This window comes from Podarcis gaigeae (assembly GCF_964106915.1).
Source record: "Podarcis gaigeae genome assembly, chromosome: 10".
NCBI lineage: Eukaryota > Metazoa > Chordata > Lepidosauria > Squamata > Lacertidae > Podarcis > Podarcis gaigeae.
The window spans coordinates 36,673,593-36,692,209 of NC_139686.1; the positions used below are offsets into that span (position 1 = coordinate 36,673,593).

At 42.7% G+C, this 18,617-nt stretch overlaps 2 long non-coding RNA genes across 2 annotated transcripts in view; one reads left to right on the forward strand and one right to left on the reverse strand.

The window, feature by feature from the left end:
- Window positions 1-485: 485 nt before the first annotated feature.
- The window catches only part of LOC310825690, a 104,943-nt gene continuing 86,811 nt past the window's right edge, over window positions 486-18,617 (forward strand). The window contains exon 1 of the long non-coding RNA XR_014555446.1: window positions 486-610. This is a non-coding gene — a long non-coding RNA (uncharacterized lncRNA). The remainder of the gene's footprint in view (window positions 611-18,617) is intronic.
- LOC310825665 overlaps window positions 9,872-18,617 on the reverse strand; it is a 217,145-nt gene continuing 208,399 nt past the window's right edge. Inside the window, exons 12-16 of the long non-coding RNA XR_014555412.1 lie at window positions 17,820-17,962; window positions 16,594-16,652; window positions 13,596-13,739; window positions 12,379-12,643; window positions 9,872-9,983 (exon numbers count right to left, since the gene is read on the reverse strand). This is a non-coding gene — a long non-coding RNA (uncharacterized lncRNA). The remainder of the gene's footprint in view (window positions 9,984-12,378; window positions 12,644-13,595; window positions 13,740-16,593; window positions 16,653-17,819; window positions 17,963-18,617) is intronic.

Sequence of the window (18,617 nt, forward strand, 5' to 3'; positions counted from 1 at the left end):
CCTGCTGTAGCTTTTTTACAAGAACCTAACTAATTGTGTTTATTCAGAAAAGTCCGTTCAGTGCATAGAAAAATGACAACCAGCCATTTCTTACAGAGTTATCACAAAATCAAGCAAGCCAGTTTTTCAGGCTACAAGGTAGTATACTTAATGGGTCACAAAATGTGCGGCAACTGTCTTTTGATCCATAGGTCATGCAAAGTGTATGACAACACCCTTTTTACCTGAGGCAGCCTTGCATCAGTATGAGCAGACACAGGGACTCCATCTCCAAATTCCTAAATTTAGGACTCCCAGATCCCTATCAAGAAGCAGGTATTCACTTACCTAGATTATGTTGCCATCAGGTCCATCAATCTATATTGTAATAAGCTGGAGCTAAATACAGTACAGATCTATATACGATAGGAGTACCCAAACACAACATGATTGTTTAATTGGACTGGTTTGTTGTGGCCTGTGTCTGACGTTGCATAGCTCCCTTTGCAGTTTCCAGCATAGAAACAGTGTTAGATAACTGAAGAAGGGATCTGTGTAAATTACCGTAATTAAGAATAATAGCAAAGAAGATCCTTTTGGGGGCTTTATGTAAGCCCACATCAAAATTCAGGTAAGTTTCATGCCATATGGTATTGTAGTAAGTGTATGTCACGACCCTCCCCCCGAAAAGAAAATTTAAAAGGCTAAAGGCTGTTTAATTAGCCAGAGGCTGGGAGAACAGAAATGTTTTTGCCTGTCACCTAAAACTATGTAACAAAAGCACCAGGTGAGCCTCTTTGGGGGAGGTTGCCCTGTGAAATGTGAAAGCACCTTGATTTACTTGTGAGGAGGTTTAGGCTAGGGAGGCATGCTGTGACAAAGTGTGAGAACTCCTGCATCACAGAAATCTGGCCTCAGTGGTATTTTAATCTTCTAGGAAGGATTGCCCAATCTGGCTGTTGGTTCAAACATGCTGACGGAGATGAATAATGTTTTTTTTTAAAAAAAAAGTGAGGAAAACTGTAGTATATCAAAAGGGCTGTTGAAGGGGTGGAGGAAGGCTGTCTATGTGTGTGTGGGTGCCTGTGAATGCATGTCTTTGGAGTTCTTTGAGCGGTCCACGTGCTCCCTTTATCTCCAGCTCTTGTTAAATGCAATTGCTTGGCAGGGGTCCACCTCACATGGTCACCTGAGCTATTTCCATTCCCATTTCCATGGCAGTGCATGAGAGAATCAGCATCACGTGGCTCCTTTAGTGGAACACACAGGAATCAGTTATTATTGCTGCCAAGGAGAACGGCATAAAACCCAAAGTAATGAAGCCACATCAGTGTGTAATAAGAATGCAGTCTTTATGTACACAGGGACAGAGATTTGTGGCAGGTGTGTGTGTGGGGGGGTGCAGAATAGGTAAAACCTCTGCAGGAACAACATATTTGACAGATCAGTAGCACATGGATCACCCCTTCCGCTGAATGACAAGACTGTTTTTCCTCTCATGTTTTAGACTCCTGCCTCAGACAGGCCAGTGGTCAGGGATGATGGGCATTGTGTTCCAAAGCATCAGGAGAAGTTTGCTCAAGCTAGTGGAAAATAAAGAACTGAAAATAAAAAAGACTGGTTAAAACTAGGGCTCTATGGGAACATAATTCTTTGGGAAGAAGAACCGATTTAGCCAGCTTTTTCAAGTCCAGCTTCTTCTAGGTTTGATCATGGCTGTGAAGCCTTAACATTTGAGGGACAAACTACAAGTTACACTGTCGAAATGAAGCCTGACGGGTCTTTTGTCATTGCAAAGCACTACCAGGGAGAGGCAATTGCCTCACAGGAGGGACAGGAGTGCTCCTGTAAACATGGTTCCAGAGTGCTGTTAGGTGTGGGGAGGTAGAAGCACCTGGAGGGAGTAATCAACAAAACTCTCCCTGGAGTATTAGTTCCGCCAGAGACCAGGCAAACACAACTTCCAAGGGCTTCTCACTCCGCAACTAGAGCAGGTGAACTTTTTCAGGATGTGGCTACATTCTGAGGGCTACGTTCCATTTGATGGCAGGGCTAGAGGCAAATGTGGGCAAAGCAATGAATGTGACTTGTACCTTCATACATTCGGCTAGCACAAATACCCTCTCTATCCTCCATCCATGCAAATGAGAAGCATAATCAGAGTTTCAAAGACAATTTTGAGCCCGGTAAAGAGGGTGCAAAGCAGGATGAGGGGCGTGACTTGGACATGTGTGTGACCTGATGAGAATCCCGAGGGCCAGATAGTGATTTGAATTTGGCCCTCAGGACTGAGGTTCCCCCTCCCCCTCTCTACATCCGTTAAGTGGTTGCTGTGTATTTGGCAAGCCTGCCAGCTTTGAAAATACGCTTCATGCCTTTACAAGCCTTTCCCCCTCCTTCAGATTCAACTTTTGCAAACACTGGCTCACATAAGGAACAGCATACATTTCTCCTTTTGACTGTGTTTGTGTGCAACGGTTTAATATGCAGCGGTAGACATTGCCAGTGCCGGAGTGACAGATGGGGTTGGGCATACGTTGAATTCCAGGTTTCAAATACAGTATTCTTCAGTAATGGGAGGCATAGCCTATCGAGGGCTTAGCTGAAACAGGGGCCGCTTTTTGTGAAGTGTTTCACCTCAACTCATGCCCGTTTTGGAGAAGTGTTGGGGGCCTCATTAACATTTGCCCCATCCACAGGGTGATCTTTCCCCTTCTGGCAGAAAGCACTTTGCTGAGAGTAGAAGAGACAGAGAGCGGAAGGTAGAGGTGGGGGAGAAATTGGGTCAGTTAGCATTTTAATGGGAACCAACCTGATTTGCCCTCATGGAGTCAATATGCAAACCGAAATGCAGCTATCTTTCAGAATTCACACATCTCTGAATTTTGCGATCTGGTTCTCCAACCAAAACGGTTATACAATGAAGTATATACTGGGGGGGGGGGGGATGTCTATATATATTTATAAATAATGTAAATAATGGTCTTATTTTAGGGGGAAATAATTGCAGAAATTTTTATATTATGCCAAACATGCAAATATGCATACATTAGGAGAAATGTGAATGTTCATGTGGATTTCCTTTTTAAAATTGCAAATGGGGAGAACTTCAGGCTGAAAACGTGAGCAACTAAAATTTATGGATTTGTCCCTCCCTAACGACAAGGAGACAGTGCCTGCTGCCAATGTCCGGGATCATCCCTGCTGCAGGTGGGCTTGTTTTGGGGTTTGGGGAGGGGTGTCTGTTTGTTGTCTGATGGCTGCCTTTGCTGTGTGTATTTCATAGGGTGCTTTCAATAAAATATCCACAGGCATTTCCCCAGCGTATGGAGTGTGGGATGTGCTGGTGTGCTCCACGTGTATTTGTTTTACCTGGTTGTTCTGTGCCATGCTGTTGGTGCTCATGGCTATGTGATTGGTAAAGTGTGTGGTACGCATGCCTGGAGTGCACAATGTGCGGCCTGTGCTGATAGGCTGATGAATTGAGCATTGCTAGGGACACCACATGTTCTCTCTTAGTTTGCATTCCTGGGCTGGCGGTTGAGAGCCTCTTCCCATGAGCTACCTAGAATGGTGCTTGGGAATTCTCCCCTTTGTGAGCACCATTCCTGTGGCAATGCTGGCAGAGATGGATCTCTGTTGTCATGGTTTCTTTTCACTATGCCAGACTGGAACCAGCTCAGCTGGCATGTACCCCTAAAACAGGGATTGGATCTGGCATACTTTACTCTGGCTTAAATTAAGTCAGTGTAACATTCACTGGCTCCCCATAACCAGGATTGATCTCTGAATTAATGAAGAAATAGAATGTCTATAAATTTAATTCCCATCTAGTTCACTGAGCATTTCAAAGAGCTGTTCTTTTGTGAAGACTTGGTTGCGTATACAGTTGTCTTGTGCCGTATCTTACAGGAGCTAAAAACACCATTTCTTTCATTCAAACACACCCAATTAAGACTAGCATTTTAGCATGGCAAAGCATGTTAAAGTGAATGTTCATGTGTGTGGCTTTGCAGAGCAACACAAAAGCTATTATAGGAGTCAATTGGGAACAAATTGTATAGATTTTTGCCATGTGGGCTCTCTCTCTCTCTCTCTCTCTCTCTCTCTCACACACACACACACACACACACACACACAGAGAGAGAGAGAGAGAGAGAGAGACATCCTGGAGGTTAATTGCAAAGAACAATACATACCATTTAAATAAATTAAAAATTTATAAAAGTTCAAATAATGTGATCAGTGAGTGGAAATCTTTGTAGATCCCCATAACAATCCTATCCAGCTGTACCCCGTGAATAAGGCCCATTGAGCACAGTAGGCTTTACTTCTGAGTAAACATGCACACAATTGTGCTCTTGGCCTTCCAGCATGACAACCTAATCAATCCAAGTAGGCAAGGAAACAAAAAAGACAAACAAAACTGGAAATATATTGAGGGGAGGGGATGTACGTTGCATAAAAAAATAGCAATTAACCTTTGAGGAAGCAATGTGACTGATTAAGTGAGTAAAGAAAAACAAGAGGGCTTGGTATTTTCATGTTTCTCAATTCTGTTACGGGAAAATCCTCCAGGGAGAACCTTTGAAGTTCTTCTCAAAGTCTGCCGTTTGTGATGTGCTCCACCCTGTGCTGAAGGGGTGGGACGGTGGGGAACCGCTGGGCTTGGGTGAAGTTTGCGTGTGCAGACCCCTTCCTACTTGAGACAGTTCTTCTTAGGAAGCGAGGCTCCATCCCCCCTTCCCAGCACAGCTGTGTGTGTTGCTTCCCTGCACATGCTGTGTTCTTGCAGGCTGATTTCCACAAGATACTTGCCTGCTTGGGAGGCAACCCTGTCACGATAGTAATCATGAAATATTTGCAAATTATCCTAACCTCTGCCTTCAATTAAGATCTGTATCTGGGTGGATTTGCATTAAAATTACAAATCCAAACGCAAGGCCCAAAGATACCCTCCTCTGCGTGTCTTCTTTCAAGTCTGGTTTGCTCGCTAGCAAGGCTTATAAGCCCAGCATTGGCTATCTGAGTTTTTGCCAGTCGTGTTTTCCCTTTGTGTAGAACCCAATTGGCAGTTCTGCCCTTCAACCCAGAAAGACAACTAATATGCTTTGGACCGTCTCTATCACCTATCACCCTTGACCATTGGCTATGCTGACTGAAGCTGATGGGACTTGCAGTGCAGCACATTGGGCACCACTGTTAGACCTTCTTTACTTTCTTGCACCAGCTGATTTCCACCCACTAACCTGTCCCCTGTCCCCCACCAACAGCCAGTAGCATTCAGATACCCTCAACTCCCCAATGGATCTCTCCAATGGATTTCTATCCCAGCTTTGAGAATCACTGAGATTCAGTGCACCAGATTCTTCAAGTTCATACGGAGGAGGTCTGCTATCTGCCTATAAGATCTGGGCAGCTTAAATGGTCCTATACAGCAGAGAGCAGTTGGTTTTGACTCCTAACCAAGCAAAACCTAGCTAAGCTTTGGAACATTCAGGCTGTGTTTATAATTTTTTTTGGATACTGCATTATTTTTACATTTACTGCTACATACATGAAGGCTCTCCTTCATCCTTATCCTTCCCAGCACACACCCAAACCCTCACTTACCACAAGGCCCACCAGGGCTGGAGACATTTAAACTGTAGGGCAAAAGGTTGTGTAAACCTCCATTAAGCTAAAAGCCTCCGCAGATCTTAAGTTGCTAAAAACATCTGAGGCAAGACTATATAGCAGACTCCCTGGTGGGCAAATGTTATTTGGGCACATGAAATGATGGACATACTTAAAGATCCCATTGAATTTGAGGTATGTGTCCTTGGGCTATGAGGTTTCCAAATGCTGCTGCCATCCGCACCACTCCCAGGTTTTCCATGTGGCTATGGAAGCCTGCCTGAAGCTCTCTCTGCCTGAGCTAGTAACATCCAGCTTCCTGTAATAATCCTATGGTGAGGCCGACTGCAATACATCAGACTCATATAATGTTAATGGGGTGTCATGCTAATGGGAACTCGGAAGCAAAATCTCCAGACACATCATTGCAGGCATGTTCTGCACTATTTAGTGATAATTGTATTTATTCGTACAGTTGTCATTGTTGTTGGAAATCTTCCTAAAAAATGGAATGTAACAAAATCATGGAGAAAGGCTGTACAGAAACAAAAGGCAACAACAAATTGCTCTTTAGGATTTTGTAGTTGTTGCAAGGATGGAGGGAGAGCATCTCATAAATACTCTGGCCATGACTGAGAAGTATTTTGACAAGATGTTTGCAAGCAACGCAGTCTGCATGCTAGGGGAGGGGAGGGTGAGATTTTTTGGGAGGGCAGGGTTGTTCTAAAACATTTGGCTGTCTGAAGCAAAAGATAAGATGGAACCCTCCCATTCCTGTCAACAGCGGCTACTGCTCGAGTTAAAGGAGAGTCACACATAGATGGTTTACAACAACAGTGCTGGTGTTATGGGTGGCATTCAACTAAGTTTTACCCAGAGTAGACATATTGACATTAATGGGCCTATCTTAGTCACCTTCATTAACTTCAGTGAGTATACTCTGAGTAAAACTTAATTGAATGCCATCCTATGAATATTAATAATATTAGCAATAGCAATAATAACCAGCACTAAGTGTCTTTTCACAAGGGCCATGTGCTATTAGAAACCAATTTAAAAGACATTATGTAGCCTGTGATTTACTGCACTGCTTGCTTAATTACACTAGCGCTTTGCCAAAATCTGACCTCTAATTTCTTGGAAGTTTTCTTTCCCTGCAGAAAAGGCATCCCTTTTTCTGCCTCATTCCCAGGACTCTTTGGAATCCCTTTAGGGTTTTGCTGGGTTTCAGCTTCTCTTCTCTCATTATGACGTGCCCATGGTGGTGTGTATGGGGTTTTTTTCCATGCAAAATATATTACATATGGTGGCACTTCTCAGTGAAATGAATGTCCATTGGCACAGCCTCCATTCTGTGTGACCCAGAACCCTCTTTGAGTGACTGTATATGGCTTGAAGTGGATCAGAGCACATATAAAAGCCCTGCTTCAATGTCCCCACATGCAGGCTCCAGTTCAGACCTTCTTGCAAAAGGGGTTTTTGAGATGTGTTCAGTTCAGCTTGGTTAGCATCCTATGTGTTATGTACTGAAGTTCTCACCCTGGGCCAGCGGGGGATACTGTAGATGGTTATGCAAATGAAGGATCAAAAGTGACGTTCAGTGATTGGATAGTTTGTATGCAAATGAAGGATCGAAAGTGACATTCAGTGATTGGCTAGTTACAGAAAATGGTTACTGTTGCATTCTAGTGGAGCTCTATATAAGCAGGCTGACTGAGCTCCTCAGTTCAGTTCTGTTCCAGCTTACAAATAAAGAGCTGCTTTGGAAGAATCGCTGTGTTGTCTGATATGTTTGCCCACAACTTAACACTATGTACAAGAGAAAAGGAACATATCTCAGTGAGAGAGCATCTGCTTTGCAGAAGGTCTCAGGTTCAACCCCCAACATCTCTAGGTACTCATGTTAAGCTTGAGGTCCACTAAGGCCCATTAGATCCTTTTCACATGTACTACTGGCAAGCTAGGTGTCCCCCCCATCTTATATCTGTGCAGCTGGTTCTTCCTGCCTAAGTGTAGTGCCTTCATTTGTCCCTGTTGAATACCCTAACTGTTATGTACTGAAGTTCTCACCCTGGGCCAGCAGGGGGATACTGTAGATAGTTTTCACTCAGGTCCACATATGCAAATAAGGGATTGAAAGTGACGTTCAGTGATTGGAGAGTTACAGAAAATGGTTACTGTTGCGTTCTAGTGGAGCGCCATATAAGCAGGCTGGCTGAACCCTTCAGTTCAGTTCAGTTCTGGCCTGTGAATGAACAAGAGCTGTTTGAAGAATCGCTGTGTCGTCTGATATGTTCACCCACAACTTAACACTAACCATGCAGTTAATAACAACAACAACAACAACAACAACAATACTAAATTTTATTTATAGCCCTCCCTCCCCAGCTGAAGCTGGGCTCAGGGCAGCTAACAGCAATAAAACAGTACAACAGTACAACACAACACAACACAACATCTAAAATCATTCATTATAAAATTAATTGCCGAAGGAGGGAGTCAGGCTGTGCCCTGGCCAAAGGCCTGGTGGAACAGCTCTGTCTTGCAGGCTCTGCGGAAAGATGTCAAGTCCCGCAGGGCCCTAGTCTCTTGTGACAGAGCGTTCCACCAGATCGGAGACACAGCTGAAAAAGCCCTGGCTCTAGTTGAGGCCAGCCTAACCTCTCTGTGGACTGGGACCTTCAACAATAAGGAGTGGCGCGATGACAATTCCCCCCAAAGCACTACCCTCTGTCCCCGACCAGAGAGAAACGAGCACAGCCATTGAAGGACTGTGCCCTGGATCCCCACGTCGGCAAGGCGGTGGTCCAGGAGTTCGTGATCGACCATGTCAAAGACTGCTGACAGGTCTAAAAGAATCAGCAGCCCCGATCCACCTCAATCCAGCTGCCTGTGGAGATCATCTGTTATGGCGACCAGAGCCGTCTCGGTCCCATGACAAGCCGGACAGGAATGGATCCAGAGCCGATGTTTCATCCAGAAACCCACCAAGCTGGTCTCAATGCAGAATCTCAATGCAGACCTAAATGTGTGGAGATCAGGAGAGGAGGGGCAGGGGCAGTGTGCACAGGGATATTGGCAGAAGCAGCCAACACAGTGGAATGGCCTGCACAGCACTGCCCCACCACACCAGCCACTCCTGGACAGGGGTGGCTAGCCAGAAAATAAAAACAAACACATACACCCCCACACCCACCCCCACACCCCCACACACCATTGCCCCTATCCAGTCCGAGTTCTCACATGTAATTGTGAATGCTTGAAGAGGATTGTGGACTTGTGAACAATATTGTATGTGACTTTGGTGTGTGTGTGGTAAGTAAAAAACAACAACAACAGTAAATGAGGATCCGCATTACCTATGGGTAACTTCCTCTTGTTTCCAGTAACTAAAGTTCATAAACGTTTGCAATTTATTACTACCCAAAGGGGATATTTTATATATATATATATAGAGAGAGAGAGAGAGAGAGAGAGAGAGAGAAATGCTAGCAGCAGTGCTCTGTTGCTGCCTTGGGCTAGACCTCTCATTCAGAAACATGCCCCTCCTTAGCCATGTGAACCGCTCTGCCAAATGCCTGTGAGAAAGGAGAGCACAAAGCAAATGAATCTATTTCTGTGCTTCACCACAGAAACACGAAGTTTTTCTCGTAAACCCTGCAAATGAATGTGGAAGCAGAAGAAACCGAACCAAAACAAACACCACTTAAATGTGACTGCCAAAAGGCTTATATACCTGAAAATAAGCTGCATATGCCCCCAAATTGCTCAGCCTTTTGCCCCAGGAGGTTTCATTTCAGAAGATTTGGATAATGAGAATTACATTGCCTAGACAAACCATTTTTCTTCCAAAGTATATTTTATCGATCCTTTTTAATTTTTTATAAGCCTTTGGAGAGGAAGGCTGTTTTAACTACATATATTAGGAATGAGAATGAGGTCTTTACGTGAACACCATGAACCTTGCAGGGGTGGCCCATGGCATGGAAAGAGCAGCGCAATCAGCGCTTTCTGCCCACATACCACTGTGGTGCAGAACTGAAAGGGCTCCTATGCTCCATGCTGAAGAGAGCCTTACAGTGGTTACAAGAAACAGAATAGCATACTGCAAATGAAGGGTGTGCATTTGTTTCAGAACGAGTGGGAAACTGAACAGAACAGGACCCGTTCAGCCCAATTTCCATATGTTGGGAAATGAATGCAGAGGAGTCTGTTTGGGAACCAATTTCTTCCATTTGTGGTTCTGCTGTGGTGTGAGGACTGTCTTCAATTTCCCTTTTTCTTTTGACTTAACTTCTGACACTGGACACTCCCAGTGGCTGCCATTTTGTTCTTCCTAGGATGCTCTGGATGTTGTTCTGAGGTGTTCTTGGGAATGGGGGTGCTGGCTGCTGAAACAAAAGACAGCTCATTGCACTACTGCCACCATTGCTTTTGCAAAAATTAAAAGAAAGGGAGAAGGAAAGAGAGAAAGAGAAAGAAAGAAAGAAAGAAAGAAAGAAAGAAAGAAAGAAAGAACTTAAGATGAATGTGAGTACTTTAACAAAGTAATTACTAATGAATAAAACATGAAGCAAACTAGATTTTGACAAATGAAAGGCAAACCAAGTAAGAGTTTCAGTAATGGGTATGGATGAAATTCTGAAACGAACATACAAAAATTCCTTATGCATCACGCTTGTGAAAAAGGCATTGCTGAAGTAAATTGAAGAAGAAATGTTTCATTTTCTCTCTTACTCTTTCTCTCCATGACTCTTATAGTTGTGCATTTGTTTCAGAGCATCTACAGTGGTTCTCACAATTCCATGTAAATGTCTTATGGTTAATAGAAATCACAAAAGCCATGAGAAACTCCCACCACTATGGGCTAGTTTAGACTAACTAGTCATCAGGGATGGGCGAGTCTGTCTCTCAGTTTCTCATTTTTCCAATTCTAAGTTCAGTTGCCCTCATTTCTGCATCAGTTTTCAAAGGGAAGCCCATTGCAGTAATCCAGTGTTGGAGTAAACTACTGTGGTCAAGCTTGCCCAATCCTGTGGTCAAGCATTTGCATGCTACTCTCACAAATGTAAGCATTTTAATGCACACTTTACCCTAGTATATGCATTTTTGTACACATTACATAGCTGGAGAAGGGCAGCACATATTTTGGATTTTGAAAGATGTGTTTGTGTATGGTTTTGGAATGTTCATCTTTAAATGTGAATGGAATCAAATTCCCCTCCATCCCCATGTAATAGTCACGGCTTTTTTCCAGCGGGTACTCACCGGAACTTAGTTCTGGCACCTCACATTCTAGAATGGCGCCATTGCCATTCTAAGAGAACAAGAGAGGTGTTCATGGTGAGTTCTGGCACCTCTTTTGCTAGAAAAATAGCACTGCTCCAGAGCCTATACCTATCACCAAAGGTCATGGGTTTCAGGCCTATGAAATGTGCCAAATAGGCCTGTGACTAGTTCGTTGGGTCACGGCTGTACTCCAGGCCTAAGTAAAGGTGGTTGCAACCAAGGCTTTATTTCCCTTGGGTCAAAGACCCAGTTTGGAACCCCCATGCACATTTGCACACACACACACACACACACACACACACACAGGCTGGGAGTTTCAATGGGGGCTTCACCCAGGACCAAAAACCTGACTAGTTCCCAGTAGCTATGGCCCTGATTGCCACAGACCAACAGATGCACAGGAACAGGGGCAGATCTACTGTGAAACTAATGAAGCTTAAGCTTCAGGGCTCCTAATCTCAGAGGGGCTCCAGAAGTTACTTTACTCCACATTGCTTTTAAAAAAAATGGGTCGAGTAGATCCAATTTGAGTTGCAAAAACTTGAAAATTGTAAGGCATAAGAAACTTTTGTTCACACCAGTGACTTTGACATGTGAGATAATCCAGTACAGTGGTACCTCCGGTTAAGTACTTAATTTGTTCCGGAGGTCCGTTCTTAACCTGAAACTGTTCTTAACCTGAAGCACCACTTTAGCTAATGAGGCCTCCTGCTGCCGCCGCACCTCTGGAACATGATTTCTGTTCTCATCCTGAAGCAAAGTTCTTAACCCGAGGTAATATTTCTGGGTTAGCGGAGTCTGTAACCTGAAGCGTATGTAACCCGAGGCACCACTGTACAGCAATTTAAATCAAAATCTGAGATCATAGAAACATAGAGTTGGAAGGTACCCAAGGGTCATTATCTAGTCCAATCCCCTGCAATGCAAGAATCTCAGCTAAAGCATCCATGAGACAGGTATCCAACCTCTGCTTAAAAACCTCCAAGGAAGGAGAGGAAGTAGTTAATGTAGTAGGATGTAGTAATCAATTTTTTTAAGTTGCAGTGATCTGTCTTGGAACCACCCCATTGAATAAGATAACAGTGGTTATCGAGACCTTGTTGTAGGTTGCAAAGGGGTCCCCATAACAGTTCAAGCTTCAGGCCCCCAAAATGGTAGGTCTGCCACTGCACAGGAGTATTTCCAAAGTTAGACAAGGCCACCCATCGTTCATACCATTCTAATACAACGGTGAAGGAACTGCTTTCATGGAGGGGACGGAATCATAAGAACAAGAATATGGAACATGAGAACCCTTCAGAATGGGAGAAGTGAACAATATTTACTTCATTCATTTCATACCATTTGGATTGCAATTTCCCAGACACTTAGCCCTCTGCTATAAGCATAATGGGATTACTGAAATGTGGGTTAGTAGCTGGCATTACTGGTTATATCACCTGCAATTTAAGATAATGGGCCTTGAGGAAGAGACCTAATTTGAAGAGAACTGACCTACAAAGACTCAAGTCATCTGGAAGGCAGTTTCTGTCACCACTGCCATTAAGCAACATCGCTCTTAATGAGTCCAGGCCATTGATGCAATCCACAGGGCACCACTGGTGCGCAGACATCATTGCCCTGCATAGAACCCCATGGAAATGAATACAGATGGGCAGCTTCTGTGCTGAGTGGATTGCTTCCAATGTTTGCTTAGCATTGAATTCCGTGCCAAAGCCCACATTCGCTTATCGTGGCTTTCCAGAAATTGGAGCCATTGCTACAAGAAGCCATGGGGAAGAATTGGAGACTTGATTAGTAAAGCTAACAATACATAAAGGACTAAACTTTGATTGACAATGTCAACGTACAATATGTAAAAACACCCACTCAGATATTCATACTGCATAGGATGGATTTCCCTATGTCCTTTCCTTTAATTAAAAACCCATGGTTTTTTGGATCAGGGTAATAAAGCTGTGTGAGGAGTGATTTAACCCTTTGCCCTATGCAGTTTCCCTGACATAAACTGCATGTATTTCCCCTTCCTCCTCCACTGTTAATAGCTTCAAGGGGGAAATTAAGTTGAGAGATAAGGCATGGAGAAAGCAATTAATCCACTCTTCCCCAATGGTCCAAATATGACTACATTATGACTGTTTTTAATGAAAGAAACAGATTTTTGGAAACCCAGATCTCCTGCAACACTTGAAGTCTGACTGAATTCAATGAGGCTTACTCCTAGGTAAGTGTGTATAGAATGCAGCCTTAACAGGCTACTGCTGTTCTCCCTCATATGTCCTGGCACTGTTCAATTGGTTTGCCACATTTATTATCTTCCTGCCTTCCTCAGAAAAATATGCGTAAGGTTCCCAGGAGACTCCAGGTGCTTCCTGTACCCATGGGCAGAGCCAATCTGGCATTCCTGCTAGTTTTTGCACCATGCCAACCTCCCCACTGCCTCGCCTTTCCCGGGAAGCAACATTGACCCACCTGCCAGGAAAGTGCCCTAGTAACTTGACCCCATTTGAAGCAACAGCCCTGTTCGTTCATTCAAAGGGACATGTCAAGATGCAATGCTGGGGTGGGAGGAGTGGGCCTCTCCTTGACAGGTAAATTACCTTGTGTGTTTGATTTATATAGACACAAGTGTTTGTGCCAACACCCTTAAAAATAAATAAATCAGACCAACAAATCTAAGTTGCCATTCTGAAAATGAATCCAATAAACACCTTCAGCTTTCAAACACTCTCAGATGACTAAATCAGCTTGCAGGAATACTAGCAGTCTATGCAGCCCCATGAGCAGGATTGAATGTAGAAAGTCTTCGTTATAGAACTGCTAACAAGTTCCAGATGGTGAATTGAGCAATGCACCTTAAAGAAAGAAGGAAAGGGAAAAAATATACGCTACCACATTGAACTGTTTTTCTCATGAGTAAACAAATGCAAGGATAACAAAGAGACAGACTGATTCCCACTTTTTTTTACACGTTCTGTATACAAAGAGAACTAATTAGGCCCATTGAAATCTTTATCTGCGCCTACTAGACACTGATTAAAAGTGAGGTTTTCATTTTTTTCAATGTAGAGTTTGTGACATGCACATTCTGTAGTGTACATAATGTTGGAGGTGCTGCAGGAGGTTAGGAAACGGCAAATGGAATAAACCCTTTTATCCACAGGATTAGTGAAGGACTTGTATTTAGGAATACGTTTACAAAGCACACAATGACCACATAGTTGCACCTATGCTCTTGTATAGGTATTAGTAGAAATAAACCAATATTTATTAATAACGCTGTGTTAACTTTTAGTCAGCACAAAAACCAGGAAGTTCTGCTTTTGCCATGCAAATTCTTTCGTAACAGAGCTTTCTTGGTTAAAGTTGCAAAGAAATGAGAGAATAAGCTCTTGATAAGGCAATCATGCTGAAACATGTTAGGCACATATCTACAATAAAACATTTCCTCATTTTGGCATATTTGAGACATTTCTCTTTATCAACTTTTAATAAGAAAATGAGAAGGGAGACTACAAAACTGAGACTTTACTATTGTTCTGCAGGCAATCACAAGGAACAAAAAGCTCCTATCTTATCGATGGTAGACCACTTGGAGGTACCGTATTTTGTTTTAACAAGTGGTACATAAATGTTGTTAAAGAAGATAGATCTTCCTTGCTGATTTGATGACTGCTGACAGATACCCTCTGCCTTCTAACTTGGTCTAAAAAGCAGCAGCTTCTTGCTCAAAATCAGAAACTGATGAGGAATAACAAAGCATTTACAAACCCATTTCAAACCTTTCCACTCAGCACAGGAACGATGGGGAGAGAGGGGGTGTTCTAGGCATGAGCAGGGATTCTGAGGGCAGGGGCAATGAGCATCTGTGTATGGCCTCTGTCTCCAGTTTAAGCTGTCGTGCATTATTTTGAATGCATGAGGAAGATATAAGAATGAACTCTACATCTCCTACGTGCAGCACCTGCTGCATCTTGATTGAGAAGCATCAACATTACATTCATGCCTTCTGCTGTGTTGGCAAGAACAATATAGTTCCACGTGATTCTGAAGAGTCTTGCCTTGTGCAGCTACTATACAGCATGCTCCTTGGAGGTCAAATCTCCTCAGCAACTGTTGGACTTGGAAGGTTTTAACAATGCTTTTGGTTGGCATGCATACTTATGGTATGACAAAGTTAAGATCAATAAGGCCTTTAAGAACCATATTGTCAGGAAAGCAGTATTCAATGTCTGGACAAAATACAAAGACTTATTGGAAAACAAAACTCCGAGGTGGCTCTCCCCTCTGGAAGCTAAGGCCCGAAAAAGACCCAATATGGAGGCCAAATGGCCAAAATATTGGGAAATATTAGAAAAAGACGGTGACAATGGGAAATTGCAGAGTTTGGAGAAAATGGAGGGTAAAGTGCGAGACTGGTTACATTACGCCCAGATTAAAGAAGTTTTTAAAAATGACAAAAAACTAGGGTTCCAGGTGGAGAAATCGAAGTTGGAGACAGAATTGTTAGAACCAAAGACTAAGGTACTATCAAGAATGTATAACTTGCTGTTAAAATGGAACACACAAGACGAAATGGTTAAATCTGCTATGATAAAGTGGGCACAGGATATTGGGCATAACATTATGTTTGAGGACTGGGAAAGGTTGTGGACCACTGGGCTGAACTTCACTGCATGTAACGCTTTGAAGGAAAATGTAATGAAAATGATATACAGATGGTACATGACCCCAGTTAAACTTGCCAAAATATACCATTCGTCTGATAATAAATGCTGGAAATGTAAAGGAAATGAAGGAACATTCTTTCACCTCTGGTGGACTTGCCCTAAAGTGAAGGCCTTCTGGGAAATGATATATAACGAGTTGAAAAAGGTATTTAAGTATACCTTCACTAAGAAACCAGAGGCCTTCCTCCTGGGTATTGTCGGCCAGAAGGTGTTAAAGAAGGACCGAACATTTTTTATGTACGCAACAACGGCAGCAAGGATACTCATTGCCAAGAATTGGAAAACTCAAGATCTACCCACACTGGAAGAGTGGCAGATGCAGCTGATAGACTATATGCAACTGGCGGAGATGACTGGCAGAATCCGAGACCTGGGAGAAGAAAGGATTGAAGAAGATTGGAAGAAATTTAAGATTTATTTACAAAAATATTGTAATTTGGTTGAATGTTAAGAAGGATGCTTGATCATAAATAATTGGCCACCACTAAATTAGACTGGAATTTGATGATAAGTGAGATCAAGGAAAAGACAAACCCTTTGGGAGAACTATTAGACTATATTTAAATGAGTGGATATAAGATTGTAAACAAGATGATAATTTGCTTAAAAAAACTTTTCAACAATGTAAGTGGGAGCAGGAGACGCGAGGAAGTCTAAACAAGTTATGAAATTTTGTTATGATATAAGCAATGTTGTTTATTACTTATGTTTTTCTTTCACAAAAAATCTTAATAAATATTTATATATATAAAAAAACAAATCTCCTCAGCAACACCCCCTCTTGTCAAATAGGAGGTGCTGCTGGTGTCCTCCCACCCTTGTTCCCAATGGATATCTTTATTTCTCCCCCCCCCCCTTGTTCCTGATGTAGACCTTCAGCCATCCTTTCTTCCCTGGCAGGGATGGGGCTTGCCTCAGGTGGCAAAATGTCTTGGGCTGGCCCAGGCATCCCCACCCACCTGCCTACCTTCTTACTCACAATCATTTCAGGAGGTGGCACTGGCTCACAGCCTTCTCCTCCTTAGTCTCAGTGTTGCCCTTGTAGAAATCAGCAGACAGGAAGACAGGGACAAAGGTAGAAATAGTTGGTTGCAGCTGTCATTGGCTCTGGCTTCATCTTCAGCCAGTCTTTCTGCCTTCCGACCTATCAGTCCCCAAAAGCCCCAGCCCTCATTACTCAGCAATCTTGAGTACTGTCAATATCGAATGATTGCAGAGGAAGGAAAAATATAGGGAGGCCTTTTTCTATGTAGAAAAACTCTCTGCAAAGGAGTGCATAAACAATTGCATGCAGTCATATCTGCAGCATAGTCTTTTCTGGACCCATCAAGTGAGATTGTTTATGTCTCTTCTCTTAGAATTAGGCCCTATGTTGCACATGATCAGGAGTGTATATTTTTTCAGAGGCTTTTATGAGCTCATTTCTCCTTCTTTCCCCTCACACATTCTGCCTGTTATAACTACTGCATAGAAGCTACTATAAATTGCAATGAAAATGCTTATGCCTTTGGGGATCTAAATCTACATTTGAAAATGGGAAAAATGGGATTATATTATTTCACGATGGGCCCTATGTGTACCAAGGCTGCCACTTCTCAGAGTTAAAACCAGCTATAATGTATTAACATATGCAAAGTAATTTAAATGCATGCAAATTGTCCATTGATTAAAGGTGAGGCTGTGACCTTAGAAGATGGAGTCAGAGAACAAAAGAATACTGGGTCAGTTGATAGCTAGTTATTTTGAAACCATTTTGTGTAATATATGAAATCTTGACTGTTTTAATTTAGAGATGAGGGTCGGGTCATTGGTTGGTTGGTTGGGATTGAGTGTTCATTTTCGTTTAGTAACTGGTTGGTTGCCATAATTTTTGTGTTGGCATTCCACATTAAAGCCTGCCTTTTTTCAGTTTGGGGGGTTGGGTAGAGTTGTTAGCCATACATTGTAATATTGGGTTGTTGCTGTTTCACTCTAAATATAAATGTTGCATTAATCTGATAAGAAAGATTATCAGCTTTGGGGAAGCAGTTTCCACTTTTAAGTTTTCCAAGTGAAGCAATACCTTGTCTGTTCCAAGTAGGAAACAGTATATCAGACCAAAAGCTTAATTAACTTTTTTTAAAAAGTGAGTTACTCAGCAACAGAGCCCTGTTATCCTTTAAAGACTTTAAGATGCTTCTTTAGTCAATCAGGGAAAGCACTTACTTGCAAACACAACACACACAAATTCCCATTGAGCTGTAAGCGTGCCCTTTTTATAATTTAAGCAGTTAAGCATAATAAATATGTCTTGCTTTTAGTACTTCTCACAGACGAGGTTGACTTTGCTGCTCCCTGTACTGGCACTCCTAGAATGATTAATTAGGCATAAATGGAGGATGCAAAAACACGTGCTCGTATAGTTTATTATAATAGATATAATTGAGAAATATATTTTAATTGAAATTCCCAGCAGCAGCAGCACACAAGACAGGAGAGGACACTAGCTAAGAGAGATGCATTTGAAATTTCTTTTAATAACACCCATTACAGAAGAATGAATAGAGCATGGCGCTTGTGGGCTAGAGAAAGGTGCAACGCTAGGTTTTCAGCAGAACTTTAGACAGCCTATTCCACTAGTATAGTCAAGGTGACTTGTGATGGAACACCACTCCAACAGTCTACCTTTTATCAGCCTAAGGTTATAGCCAGATGGATGTGCGTTCAAGTGCCACTTGGAACATTTCAATGCTTTGGACTCCTTCAAGCCAGTTACACATTCTCACATAACATCCCATATGAATTTAAAGTTCAAGAATGGGGCATCCGTAAGCTATTAGGTCTAGACAAATGGTTTTCTGCACTTGCTATGGGGCTTTCCCAGACAGTAATTGCCCACATGGACTGCAACTCCATTGGCCATGCTGGCTGGCGCTGATGAGAGTTGTGGTCCACAGCATCTAGAGACCACCACGTTGGCTGCCCTTGTCCTCGGAATTATGTGCATTCATCCTTCCTTTGGGG